The 19,257-nt window shown below is 39.6% G+C and overlaps 1 long non-coding RNA gene across 2 annotated transcripts in view; it reads right to left on the reverse strand.

Moving 5' to 3' along the window:
- The window catches only part of LOC141738894 (uncharacterized), a 49,123-nt gene extending 39,264 nt beyond the window's left edge, over nucleotides 1–9,859 (reverse strand). For both annotated transcript variants that reach the window (XR_012585518.1, XR_012585516.1), the window contains exon 1: nucleotides 9,707–9,859. This is a non-coding gene — a long non-coding RNA (uncharacterized LOC141738894). The remainder of the gene's footprint in view (nucleotides 1–9,706) is intronic.
- Nucleotides 9,860–19,257: the final 9,398 nt, after the last annotated feature.

A 19,257-nucleotide genomic window follows, 5' to 3' on the forward strand; every position in this document is an offset into this window, starting at 1 on the left:
GGACATCTGAAGCAATAACTTAACCAATTGCCACGGAGTTCTCACATTTATCCTCACAACAGGTTTGGCCTCTGGTATTTGTTTAAGACCTGAGCTGCAAGAACTCCTGTATATATTTAATCTACCTCAACGTCACGTAGGTATGAATCACCTCCTCAGTATCTCCTGCTCTTTATGCCCTTCTTTTTTAAATATTTAAAAAAAAAAAAACAAAAAACACGAAAAATAAAAAAAAATAAAAAACCCACAAACAAAAAAAACCCCAAACCAAAAAACACACACACACAAAAATAAAACAAAAACTTCATACTGAATGTTTGGCTTTTTTAGAAAGCATCTTTGGAAAGGAAGCTGATGTTCTGACGATTTTTCTCAATTAAACATCTACTATGTAACTGCGTGCAGGAGGGCTTATGGTCCTCTTAAGCAGTTACCGTGAAAGTTTCTAATTCAGGTTTGTACCACATTTCTGATATTCGCATGTAGTAAAACACCATTTAGGTTTGCAGGTTTAGTTCAGGAAAAAGGAGAGCAGAGGCCTGATGAAATCGGGCCCTTTTTACAAGAAACAGAAGAAGGAAAAAAAAAAATTACCAATCTTGTTAAAGCAGTTGAAAAAGGCAGAGATTTGCCTTTAAGTCCATTTTTTTTTTTTTTTTGTTTTGGGGTTTGGTTTGTTGGGGTTTTTCCTTGGAAAAGTGACACGGGTCTATTTTTCTAGGACGCTGCATGTTAGGGTAGCCCTGTCATCTGCCGCATCCTGCCTGCCAATCGTCTCTCCTGCCTCACAGAACAGCTGCTCGCCAGTAGCAGCTCCCATTTGGTCCACTGGGCTGTCACCCACCACAAACTGTCACCTGTCATTTTGTCACAGCAGGAGCTGGCACTAGCGCCTGGCGCCGGTACGTGCTGCATTCTCGCTTACTGCAGGCGCAGGTTAGAAGGGGAGACAGCGATGGACGCTGCAGCTGCTCTTGCTACCATCTGATGGCCACAGTAGCTTTGTAGGTGACAGACCCAGCTGACGAAGCACAGCCTTCTTCACGGCAGTGGAAGGCCTTGGGGTCGTCTTCTTCAGCCAGGTCTTCTCCAGGCAGCAGAACCCTTTGGAAGCGTTCAGGCGGTTTCATGTTGCTCTGACCACTGGTAGCTGCAATTTATTTCCACGTAATAGTTTATAGCAATACTTCTGGAGATACTAATGATAACAGTAATCACAAATAGTCAACCGAAGATGCATTAAATCAAGTACAAGCAATACCAGCATTTTCCACATCAGCTCTTCTGGGAAAAAAAGATTACAGAAGAAGCTTCTATTTGTTTTCTGTAAAACCAATGTTTTAATCTTTGCAGTTTGTCACCTGCGCTTCACGTTATAATAAAGCAAGTATTTTCAAGGCAGGTTAAACCATGCCTTGTGATGTTCGCATTTTTTGCAAGCTGTCTATATTTTAAGCTGACTCTTGTGGCTCAGTTGTATAACCTGGCTCCGTATCTCGGAAATATATAATTAAACTTCACTGATCTCTGTGAAAGCTTAAAACATCAATGCCCAGTTGAAGATGTTTATGGACATTATATACTGAATAAATCTGGATACATAATGTATTTATTATCCAAAAGTAACTCTTACTTCTCTGAAGTACAAGGTAAGACAATCTTGTTCACCCTTTCTCCTGCAATTTTTGGAAAAGCTCAGCCATATCTGATCTATTTAAGTGCTGTACAAAAGTTTATTTGTATTGTTTTCAGAAAATAATCCCTACCTCCCTCACACCTCTCTCCAGAGGAAGATGTTTATGTACAGGCATTTCCTACATGCAATTCATTCATAAAATATATATATACATGTAACAGAGCCCAAATTCCTCCATTTTCAGGGGAAAAAAAGGCACGCTACAATTTATTTTTCCTTAGTTCCAAGGTGCTTTCCAGATAGCTCTTACCCCCAAAGGCATTCTCAAAAATCTTTTCTGAGGACCGTTTCTACAGTTTGTTTGACTGTACACTTCATTTTCTGCAGCTTCTCTGTGTCACTTATCACCAAAACGAAACACGCATAGGTCTGTTTCTGGCCAGGATTTCAGTCCCCTGTGTTTGACAATATGTTTAGAACAAAATGAAACCACTAAAAAAGGGTTTAACGGCTTCTGAAAAGTCCTAACACCTACCACCTCGGGTGAGGCTTTACCCAGTCCCCAGAGAACTGATGCAGCTGATCCAACATGCATCAGCTGACATACATTTTTCAGGAAGTTTCTTTCAGGCAGTCCCATTTAGGATACTACCAACCTTCTTCACATGGCTTTTGATGGATTATCATTATTTGGCAGCCTGAAAGTAATAACCACTCAAAAACCAATTTTGAGACAAGACTGAGAATCTGGAAGAAAATTTAAAAAAAAAAGAAAAAAAAACAAAAAAAACAAACCCACACCACACAGACTGGAAGGACTGACAGGTAAATTATAACTGAGACATTTCCCCTCAAACAATGAGTCAACAGTCTCAGTAAGCATGCAGCTTTTCTTTCTCCACAAAGTTATTTTTCGCTCATTCTCCGAGATGGAGAAATGCTATATTTACTATGGCTTCAGTATTTCTGAAAGCTTTTGTACCTCTTAGCATAAATATAACCAAATAAATTAGATCTCCAATTTGCCAGCAGCATATATCAATTTTTGTTGTTGTTTGACAAAAGTCACAAGAAAACAATAGGTTTTGCTCAAAAGGATCAGTTAAAGGCTCTGAAGGTTGGGGGTTTTTTTTTGGGGGGGGGGGGTGTGTTGCTTGTTTTCAAGTCTTTCTAAACACAATAAAAGTTTTTTAAGAAGGTAGTGTTGAATTTTCAGAGGCAGATGAAACACGTGGTGGCAGCTGAAGGTTTTGGAAAGCAAGTAACACATGCTTCCTTTCTCATTGCTTCTGCGGGAAGGTCGCGTGTGACAATTTCCCAAGGGCTGACAAGCTCCAGAGACAGATGGTCCCGCTGAATCCGCAAGGACTGACAAACCCAGGCCACGAGGTTCTGCCCAACGTGTTAAGAGGCCACTAGCGCATACGAGCATCAGCACGGCGATGTGCAAACCAAACCATGTGGAGACGAAGCCACCCGGATCCCTACAGACCTGCCGGAACCGAGGACTCTTTGAGCAGCTGCCCGGCAGCCCCTGGGGCACCAGCACACCACTCTGCACCTCAGCATCCAGCTGGGGCTGGCCCATCAGCTGTGGCTCCACCAAGGGTACTATGAGTGAACGTGTGAGTGAGCTACACGAACAAATAAGTGCATGCTTTGTTTGAAGTTACCTACTAATGACCGTCTAATGAATAAAGGCATTCTAAATAATGCTGGTGATCTGCATCTTACACTCACACACTAGGGAAAAGGCAGTTCACACCGCATACAGTAATAAAACATTGACGTCTTTATAAGGAGAAAATGATCATGTATTTGCCGCTGATGATTTTATAAACACATTTACAGACTTATTTACCTAGAGACCTCTATGTTAATGTAGCACATGTATTTAGTATCCAAAAATACTTTCTTAAGCAATGATTACTGCTGATCTGCATTCTAAAACCTCACTGCTTTCAAGTACTCTGCACTCTCCCTTTCACTAACACACTGTACCTGGTTTTGCCATTTTCTTTTTTCCCCCCACTTTAAGCCAGCAATGACTTTATGCTTCCACAACACAACTCCCATTCAAGAAAAACTGGACCAAGTCCAAATTCAGGGAACTCCATTAGAAAATATCTGCATAACTGGATACTTCCACATTTACAGTTATTTTTATATGCATTGACATCATTCTAGTTTGTTTCATATCTGCTATCTGATTGTAGGCTGCTTTAAGGAAATTTACACTGTATCTAAGCCCTGTGTCATACGTAAATCTAAGTGAAGACCGTCTCATTTAGCACTTCCAATCTAATTCAAAAGAAAATACAACAGGCAACCTGCTTTCCATAGCACCATGCTGACTGGCATTACCTTTGCTAACATTACTGTCTGATTGCATCCTGTATCCGTCTCAATCATCTTGCCTGGTGTCAGTGTCCAGGCAACCAGCCCAGTTACCTAGGTTATTTTGTCTATTCTGTTAAAGTGCTGAAGCGACCTTAGCTTTTCTTCCCATTTCCTGGAACTCCCCCGGACTTGCAAGGTTCTTATTAAAAAGAAAATCACAACCAATATTAATTTTTGTAGTAGTTCTTAGTAGAATTTCTTTGTGAACGTTCAGAAAAACATTAACAGTAGTGGCTTAAATGCTTCCAAAGCCCTGTGAAGATCTGTTTGGTATACATTAACATGCATCTACTCTTCCCACTGATTAGTAGAAATATGAATATTACAGATGCAGAAAATTGGTAAATATGGTTGTGGTAGCTTATTGTGTTATTATCTGCAGCTGTTCATCCCATACTTTGCTCCTTGCAGTTACTGACCTCATAGCAGGAGTGAAAAAACAGAATAAGCACTCAGGCCCCAGCTGTCCCAGTTTGTAGTATATTTTCTTAGCCAGAGACGCACAGTCAACATCAATTTACACCAAAGTGCCTCCTCTTTCACCGAGGAGGGCATGGGCATTGCTGAAGGAACACACTTAAATACTGTAGCTGCTTACTTTGTCAGACATTTGTAAGAGGTCTAGGCAGAGAAACGGTGCTTTGAAACTACCAGCTGCTAAATATGGTCAAAGAGGGTTTTTTGCCCCCTTTTGCTCTCTGGAAGTTGTCCTATATGTCACCTGTTCAGAGCTGGATGTTTTGTTCTCTTAGGTTTCTTTTACAGGAGAAGTTATCAGTGAAACAGTGTTTATTTTCTACTATGAAAATTAAAGTCTGTGTTTTGACTTTAATGAAGTATACTTCAAAATATTAAGAAAAATTCTGGGATTATTTTTTTGTCCTATATTGGCTTAAGAAAGTAACACAAGAAAGTCAAAATGCAGAACTCTTATAAAGAATCTAGATAACTTTATAACACTTAACAGCTATTTGTACAAATCTAAGTTAGAGTGGAGAAGAGTATACTGAGGTTTTTTTTATATCTGCCTCTTTATTTAAAAAAAAAAAACTACAAACAAAAGTGGATCGATTTAATTTCAAAAGGGGCTGTCCAAGTAACAAAAGCCTTTATGATAAAGAAAAAAATATTACTGGCAGCATAGTAAAGCAAACAAAGGCAACTGGAATTCTTCAACACCTTACTCAAAGGCTTAACTGGTGATATACTCTAAGAGAAGAAGTACTTAGAAGGATGTCAGTTTTGTCTCCTATTCTTACTCAAACCATTTAATACAAGTAAAAGATTGCATAGTTCTACCAGAGATCTCATTTTTCCACAAAGGACTCCATATTCAACCTTGCCTGTACAGGTGAACTGTGTATTAAAAAAAAACAAACCCAAAACACAACACACAAATAAAAAAAACCCAAACGCCATTCTTCTGACTTGGAAAAGAACGTCACTAAGCAAATGCTACTGCTTGCGTATACTTTAGTTTCAACTGCGTTTTTTTTGTAAAAAATTTGTGGCAGGCTGCCAAAAGCCCTGGCAAAGACTATTTTTTTCTGCTCATAAAAGTTATTTTTTCAGTGACAGATAAAACCACATGAAAGAAAGGAAAATTAATGTAAACTAGAGATAGACCTTCACACTCTGACTCTAGTATTTTGTGATTTCTAGCACCTGTATTCTCTTGGACAAGAAGTGGACTTGGCAGCATTAGGCTTACAGCTGGACTCAATGATTGAAAAAGGTCTTTTCCAACATAAATGATTCTACACCTACCCTCCTGAGGCTCCTGAACAAACCACAAGACTTCTCAAAAATAACTTCTGCATGATATACCTGCTGACCTCCACCCTTACCACACACCTACAATCCTCAAAGAGAACACAGGTACCCGTCCACATCACCGAAAAGAAGGCACAGCCACCAGGGCATGGCCACCACTTCAATACACTGCAAGCTCTTCAAGGAAGCTCCCTCTTCCAATAGCTCTCTAAAGTTCCTAAAGCACTTTGAGGGCTATACAAGCCAAATAAAAAGTACTTTTGTAGCAGATAAATTTAAATGCTCTAAATGAATATTAGAAAGGTTGTCTTGAGAAATGATTGTACGTGTCTAAGGCAAAGTAGATATTAGAAGAAATACAAAATACTACTCTAAATCTCTTTAACATTGCAGCAAATTATTTTATTTCCTCTCCTTTCTTCAAAAGCAAAGATTTAAACAGGTATTGACTAACATATTCTGTGACTTTAAATCATATACCATGGTGCGTGAATCGTAATGATAATTTAGTGGCTTAAGTGTTGATCTAAGTAATGTTCTACTGATTTCTGAATATGTCAGAGGGGAGACAAACTGAGATTATTCAGTTTCTCCTCACTTCCTCAATAGCAGATTATTGCATTGCAGTTGCTCTTTTCTTTGTTAGCAGCTTCAAAACACAAAACTGATTTGTAATTTGCACCAGATCAGTTCATTCTTTTACTACACCGATCTTTAGACGTATGTAGGAAAATGGAGAAAAGGAACAATTTCAGTTCCTTGAAGTATTGCTGATCAACCACCTGGTTAGTCTGAAAACCCCACAGAGAGTTGATAATTTTTTTCAAGGTATATAGTTTTCAGATATCAACACGATGCAGTATCGAACGTAAACATTTCTCAGTATTTTTGCAGCAACATTTTAATTACGGAAAAGCCTTTGAAGCGTTAGGCAGATTTTATTCCCTGAGCATGAGTGTAAGAAGACTGTTTCAATACTTACCTCGTCAGTATTTCTCATTTGTACAATAAAAGAGGATTGCTCAGTAATTTGAACTCCAAGGTGTACTTCAGAAGAAGTTTTTCTTCAGAAGGACTCCCCGGATTACCACCCACTACTCCATGTAACCTTACACGTCACTGGGGGAATGAAGGTCTAGGAAGATTTAGGAGACAGATATCAGCACCTTTGACTCCAGTCTCCGAAGAGAGAATAAATACTTCAAGGAATGTCAGAAGTTCAGTTAGTATTTTAATAGCGACGATTAAACTATCAAAGATATATCTAATTAAAAAAAAAAGCACACGTCACAATCCTGTTTAAGCAGTGCATTAGTCAGTAACACTGCTTCCCAGCTGTACAATCTCCTGCATTTTAGAGGAGCAGCACCTTTTGCTAGCTTTTATTTAGCAAACTTTGGTTACTTTTATCAGAGCTAATTTTCTAGGAGACCAAAGTGCTAGGGGAAAAATGCAGCAGTCACGGCGTTCTCTTCACGGCGTCATTCATGCAGGAAATGTTTCTGAAACATGAGGGTCAGCCCCTAGGCGCTGAATTGGGTACAAAGACACAGTCCAGAGGTTTAGGAGCCATTGTGCATAACTAACATCTGTCGAACCTGTAGAGAGGACACAGGGAGTATTCCTTGATGGGCAAGGTGCAGCAGCCCTGCCCTCAGAGCAGATTTCTTTGCATGAAGCGACGGCTGCCTGTCTTTCCCGTGCACCTATGTGCAATGAAAGGGGAATAAGCCATTTCATCCTGTTCTCTTCTGCCTCAGGGGACACAAAGGAAGAACTGTCAAATCACAAGTTCTATTGCAGCAGGACAATGCCATTTTTCCTCTGAAGTAGCAAATAAAAACTAGCAATAGCCAAAAATTAAGAACATAATTCAACAAAACAGAATTAGAAGAAAGGCTTTCTAATATTTTTCTTCTGAGCAGAAAAAAAAATAATCAGAATACAAAAATATACAGTTACAGTTATTCGTTTGAGGAAGCTTGTTATAAGAACAGATACAACGCTTCAGACTGAATATTTAGGAACCAGTTTCATTCTTTCCTACCCACCTCCCTCCCCCCCTGCTTTTTGGGGGAGGAGGCACAAAAGAACAAAAAATAACTTTTCTATAGTTTTCTTAGCTAGAGAAGCCAAGAATAATTCTATTTTTTCGTTTAGACTGAAAGAGGGAAAAATACTCAGTACATGTGAATTTAAAACCTAAGGCAGTTAGTGACATTAGCAAAAACATTTACTCTTGGTGAAAAATGTCTGGTGTTACAAGGACAAAATTAAAATAATTAAGGAACATTCCAGCTGCATTTCTGCAGCCTCATCTACAGAATGCTCTGCAATCCCCTTTTATTCATGTATTTACCATTTCCTCATCATTACTAGCTAAAAGAGAAGTCTGAGCACCTTCTGTTCTATATACAATTATTCATAGCAAGTTCACTGTCTTCCTGATATGAATGTTTTCAACAGTTTATAAAAAGCCAATGTGGCCATTTGGTTCAAGAATTATAGTCCATTTTCTTAAGCTGAATAACCAGTACTCAAATCTCCTAAACATAGGCACTAAATAGTGAGTTGTCATGCATCCTCCATCTCTAAGGATAGCACTGACAATCACAAACAGTCATCATTCTGTAGAGCTGAATTCCTCATCCAGGATACCACTGAGGACAGCAGTATTGTCAGATTTTGCACCAATCAAGCCATAATAAGCATTTGCACCATGCCTTTGTTTTAAGCTAGGTTTAAAGATTAGCCCTGCTCTCATCTTTTTCACAACTTCCTTAAATCATTTAGCTTAAGATAGTTTACAGCCTGTTTATAACCAGCGTCACTACAAGCAGAAGCAAATTCTTGACATGGGAGAGCACTGAAGCGCAGAAGACTTGTAACCCAGCAGTTGTCACATACCTAAGGTGGATGTCTCATAGATTACAACCGGCATTGTGCTTTTCCATACCAGAAAGTATAGGGCCAATAACTTCTAGTTTGTTATTTGGCTGTCTTCCACCAAGGTACACAAGTCTTTCCTAGAGAGGAAATCCAGAGCAAGGCGACGATGAAGCTACACCACCATCCCTGTACTGCACTTCACTGACAAGTTACTCCTACCACCCTGTGCCACCTGGAAAGGTAGCTTGCTTCGCTTTCACATGAACAGAAAGCAGCTAACTTTCAGGTACGCACACTAGGAATACCTGCGTAGGTAGTTAAAGCAGAACGCTTGCATATTCCAAGTCCACATAACCTTTGTGATCTGTATATGGTGACTGTTTTATCTAAAGAGGGGCCTTCTCAGCATGGGTCTGAACATCATAAAATAATTCACACATCTATGAAAATACAAAGCAGATAGAAAAGCGTATGAAATCCAGATGGCAGTGGTTCGCACTGGCACTGAGGAACAAGGTTGTAGACAATGGGTTGCATTGAGAAGAGAGTTTCAGAAACATTGACAGCAAACAAACAAAACTTCTGAGGAGAACAAAAAAATTTTGATAAAGTCTGTTTTGGTGTTTGCTAGGGCAGCTTCTTGGGTCCCAGGGGGAAAGGAGAAACAAAGAAGTACAAACCTTAAGTTGCATGCCGTTACCTCACTTGTACATCCCAGTTTCAAGGCTTATTTGCCCAATTTGAAAAAAGATCATGGTGTATTTTATAAAAACATCAATAAACATTCCTAGGAATTAGGAAAAGTAGTTCCAGCCTCTAGCTATACAGTATATTCCAGTAATCCTTTCAAGTATTTCTTTAAAGCCATAAGAAATAGAAAAGCTTTTATTTAAAGAAAAAGGGAAGAAGTAAAATTTTCATTTAACGCTGGGACTGCAGCTCGAACCAAAGCAAACAAACCACAGAGATACCACAAGAATTAGCAACGCTGAGAAGACCATCACATACCTCTTTTCATTCCATCTCAACATGAAATCATCGCACCACTAGCTGGGATCCCACCACAAAACGGCCAAATCAGCAGACCGAGGGAAAGCGGAGAGCTGGTTCTGCCACACCACACAGATCGGAAGTTCTCCGCCCTTTCCCCCACAGAAAGAGAATACCAGGAGACATTAGCAGCAACACCTGAATATGATCCCAACCTAATTGTGCAGTGGATGAAACAAGAGGGGCATGGGGGGATAAAAGCCTTTTTTTTTCTTGTATTCATTTTCTCATCTGAGTGTTATTTTCAGTTAATGCAGCAGCTGTGACTCTTCACAGGTGAAAGACATTACCATATTCCCTTTCAGGCTGAGGGCAGGCTATTGAAACCCTGACACAGTGTCCCAGTGCAATTAAAGCATGCTTATCTGGCAGAATGAACAAAAGAGACTGGAGGGAAATATGGGGGTTTAGAGAAGAGAAGGTAAGATTGGTCTAGAAGGGCAGAAGTATGCGATAATTTCTATTAATCAGACAGGTTGCTTTACAAAAAGACTAAGAAGTCATGCTCTGAAAGTGACCGTTAACTGTAAAAGCACACTAAATAAGCAGTTTTACTTTCCTTTTAGAGTTCTCATCCACCAAAACTGGCCCAACGCTGCCCATTCTTGATCGCCATTTCCCTGAACAGGTATAAGGAAGAGCGGCACAGCTAGAATATTTTGTGCTCCTTTCACTGTTAGCTCCAGTAAGATATAATTTGTGTGGAAAAGGGAGGACTGAATCAGTTTCTCCACTCCTGCATCTATGCTTTCCTTCTCTCCTGTTTCACTAATACATTTCGCACACAATATAATCTCTCTTTGTATTGTATTACACAGTCACAAGTAATAACTGAACACCATTTTCACTAAGGAAGACACTGTTTCATGGGAAAAAAGACAGTCGTCTCCCAAATTGCCCTCTGAGTCCAGACAAATTTTATGAGAAGGTTATGTATTTATAAATGTAAAGATATATTTACGTGGATATAATAAAAGCCTAAAAATAAAAATCAGTCTTATTACACAAGATTATGCTGAAAATTAGTGCTTTATATACATTGTTAGTTTTTGTTCTGTATTTCCTATATTTATTAAATTTGAGTAACTAGACTAGAAACTCAGTATACCTTAGCATATTTGAAGTACTGTAAGTTTTCCATTTACTTTAAAGGTTTTTTTCACCTCTTGAACATGCATCAACTCCAGACATATAGACCAATAAACTTATTTTTGTTAAGGCTTTAAAACAAGGGGGTAAGTACAGTAAATACAGCTTTGTTTATTATTTAAAATTGCAAAGACTTAGCAGTAACAGCTGTCTTTAAGAATACAAAAAAGCATACTTACAGAGAATATATTTCCTGACAATTTCACTTTATCTAGCAAATAGTGAATGTGTAATTCAGGCACAAAACCATGTGGTATTTGAATTAAAGCACATAGTTTTGACAGTGAAAGAAATAAGAAGAGTATAATAAAAATGGAGGCGGTTAGACACAGCATTAGGTATTGCAGCTAGCCCTTATTTAACTATGGATTTCTAAAAGAAACTTAGAAAAAGTTGATTAGAAAGCTACAAATAAAGAAGCATCACTGCAGTTACGTGTAAAACAAAATGCGTATTAAAGAAATTAAAATAGAAATAGCTTCCTAAGGTTGTCTCAGGAACAGCATTTACACCTGTGGATTAATACTAATCTTAGTCCACTGCATCTGTTGATGCTGCTTGCTGTGTTTGGGTAGTTAAAACCTAAAGGAAATGCACTGCAGAGATCTCAACAGCAGATGTTGCTTAAAAGTTTTTTAATGGAGATGAAACAAGCAAAACAAAATCCAGCAGCTTTCACTGGGTTTCTGGGGTTTCTTTATTTTTTTCTTTGGGGAAATTAGCCACAAATCATTTTGAAAAATAATCATTTTCTCCCTCTTTTTCTTGGGCACAGATGTCTGGGTTATTCAATTTTTATTGTCTGTCAAATCACATACAAAATATGCATTAGGGTATTAGACAAAGCAGATGCATTCTTCACAAAGCAACGTCAACGAGGGCCTCACATGTCCCATAGTTTAACCACTCTCACGACAGAAGCATTGGTCACTCAGCAGTCCCTACAAAAGCACGAGCTCAATTACTTAATTACTTCATTATTTTGGTATGCAGTTTAAGCACTCAAATCCAACATATTTTATTCAACTTCATCATTGTGTTTAGTCCAAAAGCCACAGTAAGTAGAGAGAAATGTATTCAGCACCATCTGCAATTAAGTTCCACTTGACTCAAACTAATAACACCATACACTTAAAATTATATTTTCTCGCATTTCAGCCCAATACCAGTTGCACTTAGTTACACAAATACTTATTTCAGTCTATACATAGGGTCTGTTTTTTCTTGTATTAGTTATTTACTGTTGTATCTATGTGGAGATTCTTCTGCTTTATACCCATGAGAAGTGATGTTAGAGTTAGAGGTCGATGCTCAATGGCAGAACTGTCATAGCCCATAGAATCAACTATTCAAAATGATCCTTAACAAACTGGCAGAGCTTGATTCAGCATTATCAGAATCAGGAAGCCCGGGCAACGAAAGAATCGTTTCTGCCCTATCCTGCTTCAGTTTGAAAGGCTGAAGTAGCTGGAAGCAGCAGGTAACAGAAGTAATGATAACTCACAGCAAAGAGTTTAAATTTATCTTCGCCAACCTGCATACGCATGCACACACACACAAAAACCCGCTGTCACAAGCAGAGAAGAGGAAACATTCTGAAACTGGAAATTTCAGATCAGTACCCTACTATTATTGTAACTTACAACTGGTATTTGTCTTCACTAAACCATATAAAACATCACTCTATTTTGTTCCTTTGTGCTGAAAGTATATACTAATAGTAACGTCAGCTCTGTCAATGAGATAATTATTTCTAAGTTTTTTTTCCTTTGCAGAGGACATACGTATATATCTACTAATTTTTGAAGAAATACCTCACATGAATGTCCTGTACTTTAAAATTTGTCTAAAGAAAACAGTGCCAGAACTCGGCAAATGTTTCAGGGTCACATGTCTAATTTAACTTTACTTTTCCAAAATCAGCATTAATCACAGAGGTAGATAATAAGAGCTGGAAAATACTGCTTTTTGAAGAAGTGGTTGGCATCATCTCTCACTCCTATTTTCCCCTGAATTTGGGCATTTCTGGTTATTGGGAGCAAGGATTTGCTGCCCCATGTAGCTTAGTAGGCGACTGGAAGTCTCTTAGCACTTTTGAAGTAGGCCTCTTGACTCGCGCCGATTTGGGGATTTAACTGAAAGCATCAATGTAAACATCTGTGAAAGGCAGCAGCTTCCAGCTCTGACCAGCTCTACTGTATGCAACTCAAAACTCTACCTATCCTCACAGTTTTTGAACCCTGTACTACCTGTAGTTTTATGTTAAGACAACATAGTTCAGATCCCAACCTTTTTCGGAACTGACTTTGTCACTTGACTTTCACCACCATCCGTGTCTATCCACAGACAGAGGAAGGTCCAGTTCCCTCCTCAAGGATCTCTCAACGTACGTGACACACACATAGGGTCAGATGCAGCCCACGGAGCGCAGGTCTATTTATTAAACTACTTCAGGTACCTTTAAAACATTTCACTGCTGAAAAACAACAGGTGTATTTGCATCTTAAGGAAAAAAGAAAGGATCTAAGTATAGAGAGGGATTTAAGTATAGGGAAGGAATCCATTTGGTACACAGCAAGATAGGTTTTGTGTCAAGAATATGATGGGGAAAGGCACAAAAATAGTAGTGGGAGTAGTTACAGCTCTAGACAACGGGCTAACACAAGTAAAGGCAGGAGTAAAAGGAAACAAGGACCAGAGAGGGCAAACTACCAGACTGGGTTAGCCTCACTGACAACACGGTACACTTAAACCTCATGGAAAAGATCAAAGGATTTAGAGACAGACATGAAAAAGAACAATGGGTCATTGTTCAACGTACAGTCATTGTACTATGGTTTTATTTGCATCATTTTAAGTGGAACAAAGAGGTGAGGAGATGATACGGTGGAAGATAAAGGAGATGAGGTTAAAGCAGTCAGGGAAGAAGGGCTTTACATTACTCTCAGAGGACGAAAGAAAGGACTGTGATGCAAGATGGACTCAAGGAAAGAAAAGTCTTTAGTAAAACAGTAAGACTGTGGTCCCGGGAGAGAAAGCAAAGTGAAATTACAAGAGCAGTTTGAGAGGGAAGACTTACAAAGAGGAGCCTTCACCATGAGACCATAGTAGGAACTTCAGGACAGGTGTCAGGAATGAGAGTTTGCAGAAAAAGGGAAGAACTAAAATTCAGCATCAATTTGGAGTTTTGAGATTATAGTCAGAGATGAAAGACTTGGCAGTGAATGAACTCAACTTTCACAAAGCAGCGAAAGACATAATTTTTGCTAGTTGCAATAAAATAATTGCCATTTAATCTAATCAGTTATACTTAGGAAAGCATCTGAAATAATTTTCAACTACCATAAGAAAACAGTGGGTAGCCCTTAACTAAACAACTTCATTTCCACATACGAGCCCACACATTGAACAAAGTAGGGAACACAGCTCAAGTGACTTGCACAATGGTCTGACCACAAACCATTTGTCCCCAGACTAATATGCAGTGTCAGCCTGTCAGCAACTTCTGTGTCACCACCGTCACCCTCTGCAGTGTTGCCGGCAGCAAGAGCTCTTGCTAATATGGAGAATTCTTTGCAAGGGCTGCAATGTTTTGCTGCTGGGTGGCACCGGAGAGGATACGCTTTTGCAAGCAAAGCATGATTCCCATTCAAGCCTAAGGGGCGATTCAATCCGAGTCAAAACACTCTCACAGTTGTAGTTGCTCTTTCAGCTGAAATTTCAGAATTTTCACCAACCGGTAAGAAAATGTTAAGAAAAAAATAAAACATCAGGCAACCTGACAACATCAGGACTAGGACTTAATTTTCCCCTATATGAATCAGGAAAAGTAACCGCCACGTGGAGAATTGAGATGTTGGCTCAATTTCTTTGTCATTAGACAAGAGTGTCATAATCAGTCTTGGACTTGCTTCCTATTCACTTCTTTTAAAGCAGAAGTTAAATTCAGGAACGCTGTAACGAAGTTAAGAGTATGAATCACTGGAAGATTATGGGTAAAGTTATATGAAGATATATTACTTTGCTTCTAATGTCTCCTGCCTGTGAGTGCCTACATTTCTAGTTACTCTGGGAGGAACTTTAATGGCCTTCACATTTAGAAAATGTTGATAGCCTATCCTTTGAAATACCAGACCTCCTAAAAGTAATTCCAGTGGTCCCAGAAAAAAATAGAAAGTGAGCTATAACTCCAGTACTTAAAAAGAAAAAAAAGAAATTAGTCCTATTGAACACAGGGAAGTTTTCATATTTCCTTTCCCCATCTCTGTGACCTTACAGAAAGATGTCTATTGGCTTAGAGTCTAGGTTTTTATTTGAAAAAGAAGTTTATCAGATGAGGATTTAAGAGAAAAAAATTATATACTCTCAGGTTTTGCTTAATACAGGAACAATTTCATTGATTTTCAGCTCAATTTGTTTTGGCTTCATTTTGCTTTCTACAGAGGAAGACTGATAGGTTCTAGTATCGCTCAAACTCAAGAGCTGGAAATGTGACATTCCCCAGCTCTGCTCCCCTGCTCTGCAACAGCTCCTGGGGGCAGATATTTAGAGTGAATCCGTTACTGGGTGAATTGGAGTATATTTTACTCCAAGTAAATTTAGCATTGAGAGGATATGGGAATCAAACATAAAACGCATTACCAGTAAGTGTTTGAGCAACAGAGTAACTAATTCACTGCTGAAACCCCATACTTAAGCATTCCATGGCCAAATGCTTAATTCAAAACATGTTTGTTACCAGGGGTATCGGTAGTAAAATATGAAAAGCCATTTAAAAAATTTTAAAGCAATTTTTCCATCCTTCTAGTCCAAGAGTATTTCATATTATCAAAGCTTTAAAAAAATAAAAAAACAACACCAAAACAAAACAAAACCCCCACTTTTTTGGCCTTTTGATAGATGAAAACCTGTATATTAACAGCCAGGACACGAATATTTCTCTAATACATGCACTCACTAATGCCCGTAATTGTTAAGTTATTGTAAATTGTTATTGCAATACTACCATAAAATATCCTGTGGCTTTGGAGATCCTTGAAGGATTTTTCCTTTCTCCCATTTTAATTGTCATTCACCATGGCTGCCACGTACACCTAACCACAAACTTACCATTCAAGGGATAAGAATTTTTTACATCACTTTCCGTTATTCAGTGATAAAATGTGATTTTTCCTGAAGATCTCTGTGGTATAAACTAAGGCAACTACAGATACAGACATGCTAATCCTCAAAAACAAAAACGTACAGCCTTTCAGCACCTAAAGGGGGCCTATAGGAGAGATGGGGAGGGAATCTTTATCAGGGAGTGCAGCGATAGGACAAGGGGTAACGGTTTTAAACTGAAAGAGGGGAGATTTGGATTAGATACTAGGAAGAAATTCTGTGAGGGTGGTGAGACACTGGAACAGGCTGCCCAGGGAAGCTGTGGATGCCCCATCCCTGGAAGTGTTAAAGGCCAGGCTGGATGGGGCTTTGAGCAGCCTGGTCTAGTGGGAGGTGTCCCTGCCCATGGCAGGGGGGTTGGAACTAGATGATCTTTACGGTCCCTTCCAACCGGAACCATTCTGTGATTCCCAGCTTCATCTGCATAAACATTTTCTCGTTGGTTTAATACTTACTGAACTCGACTGAAAACCTGTTACTTGCTCGAGTGTTGAAACCGAGTCATACAAACACTACAAAAAACCCCCATGATTAATAATAATAGAGACGTGTGGTGGGGAGGAGAGTACGACAAGGTATTTATCTACACGCTCCAAGACTCCGGAATTACTGAATTTCGTTTTTCTCGCAGAACACGGTTACCGGGACCAGAACAAACCCACAGAATTACACATCCCAAAATTAACCTTCCCCCTTAAAATCCCGCACGGAGGAAGGGCCGCCATGTACCCCGTGCTCCGGCACAGGCGACACCCGCCACCGGCACCAGCCGCTCCGGGACAGCCCGTGGGAAACACCCGGCCCCGCCGCCGTCACCCTCGCGCCGCGGAAGCCCTCCTGTGACGTGGGCGGTGGCGCCCGCGCGCAGTCCCGCCCCCCTCCGCGCGCCCGCCAGCCCGCGCGCGCGCTTCCCCCCCCTGCGGAAATGCTAGAGCGCCCCCTGCCGATGGAGCGGCGCCACCGCTGCGGAGGGAGCCTTCGACGGGGCCGGGGGGGGTGGGGGGGAATATCTTAAAAAAAAAAATTAAAAAAAAAAATCTTACCTTTTTTGTAAAAGCAACAGCAGCGGATAAATTAATTTAGACTTTTAAATTTTATCTCAGAGACAAGGATTTCTTTCCTCGCTGTCTACTGCCGCCTGGTAAAAATAAATAGCTTTAAATCACAGAATCACAGAATGGTAGGGGTTGGAAGGGACCTCTGGAGATCGTCTAGTCCAACCCCCCTGCCAGAGCAGGGTCACCTACAGCAGGTTGCACAGGAACGCGTCCAGGCGGGTTTTGAATGTCTCCAGAGACGGAGACTCCACCACCTCTCTGGGCAGCCTGTTCCAGTGCTCTGCCACCCACAAAGTAAGGAAGTTCCTCCTCATGTTTAGGTGGAACTCCTGTGCTCCAGTTTGTGCCTGTTACCTCTTGTCCTGTCCCTGGGCACCACTGAAAAGAGCCTGGCCCCATCCTCCTGACACCCACCCTTTAAGTATTTATAAGCACTGATGAGATCATCTCTTCTCCAGGCTAAACGGACCCAGGTCTGTTCAGCCTTGCCTCATTAAGAGAAGTGCTCCAGTCCCTTGATCATCTTCACAGCTCTCCACTGGACTGTCTCCAGTAGTTCCCTCTCTTTCTTGAACTGGGGAGCCCAGAACTGGATGCAGAATTCCAGAATCATTAACAGCAAATGTTGAGCCAACACTGTGCTACAAACAAGGCCTTTGGTTAAAAAAAAAAAAAAGTAGTAAACAAAACTCACAAGTAAATTAATTTTGAGGAAAACTACTCTCTTCCACATAGTAATCAAATGTATATATACGTGGAAGGAACAAGAAGGCCAGGGACTAAAAAAGGTAAATTAAGTGCTGAATCTCGAAACATCTCACCAAGCTCAAGTGCTGAACTGATGTTATCAAAGTGGTTCTAAACCTCCCCTTTGTCTTTGAAAAGGGAGAAACATGTTTGAAAAAACCGAAGTGCCACACAAGCGTACATCTTTTCTTCTGTTTTATATAAAAGAACCTTTAAGCAAGCTGGTGCTTCCATAAATTGTCTACAGTTAAGCGACGGGAATAAAGATTTTGTGCTTAATATCACCAACTACCCTATCTCATAAATATGTATCTCAATCATCACATTTATAGTTAAAATGAAATATATTCTTGAATGTTAGATGAAAACATTCTGGACAGCTCACAATTCCAGAACAACATTACTGACTTGGAATCCTAGAATTAAGGATGTGAATGACGCCTAGAAACTCAAACAAATGGGCTGCTTGTCAGAAATGCGGAGAGTGCTGTTGCAGCTCTCACTGCTGCCAGGCAAATGGAGTTGAAGCAATACAACATGTCCTCCCACTTGTATGAAACACTACAAAATATTTAAGGCGAATGTATTTTCCACATCACCCCACCAGCAGTCACTCACTACAGTCAAAATTACTGATATTTCCACGGTTTCAGTGGAATTAAAGAGTATAATAAAATATCATATTTCTATTGCATGGCTAACAACTTAGTGAAGAACAATGATTTATGAGCATATTTCTATAGTCATTCAAAATAAAGAATCAGCAGAATAAATTATTCTAGTTTATAATGAGCGATATATATAAGAAGTACTGTGGGTCTTGTCAGTGTTTCTTCAGCATGTCAAGAAAAAGAGTAAGAATGGAATTAGGAGACAGTCATCATTTTATTGCTTTTACTTGCCTTTTTCTAACTAATTAGGTGACTGACAGAAAGAAATCCCCTGTATAGAAAATTCTAATGTGATTTAATAAGGGGGGGCGGGTGGAAGAGAAAAACACATTCTGTAGAAATTTCTTTGCCCCCACTCTTTTTGCTCCTTCCCTCATTTCCTCCACAAAATAATAATTTGCCTAACAGGGAATGTTTCCTCCCACAGCTCTTGGGATAATAAAGCACTGTCTGAATATCTCATGCGCCCTCTGTATTAGAAATGAGCCCTTTCTATTTGAAAAGGGCTACACAAAACAAAAAATAAAAAAAGGGAAAAAAAAAAAACACCAAAAAACAAACCCCCAAAAACCTAGGACTTGCTTTTAAGTTTGAAAGCTTCCGGGTAACTGAAGTTGTTGTTAAATTTATTTCATTGTTATGTAAGCAATAACCCATTTATAATCTCTAGATAGTTCTAAACTCTGATGTTTATTTTCTGTTTCACTACAGGAATTTATAT

This window comes from Larus michahellis, chromosome 2 (genome assembly GCF_964199755.1).
Source record: "Larus michahellis chromosome 2, bLarMic1.1, whole genome shotgun sequence".
NCBI classification, from domain to species: domain Eukaryota; kingdom Metazoa; phylum Chordata; class Aves; order Charadriiformes; family Laridae; genus Larus; species Larus michahellis.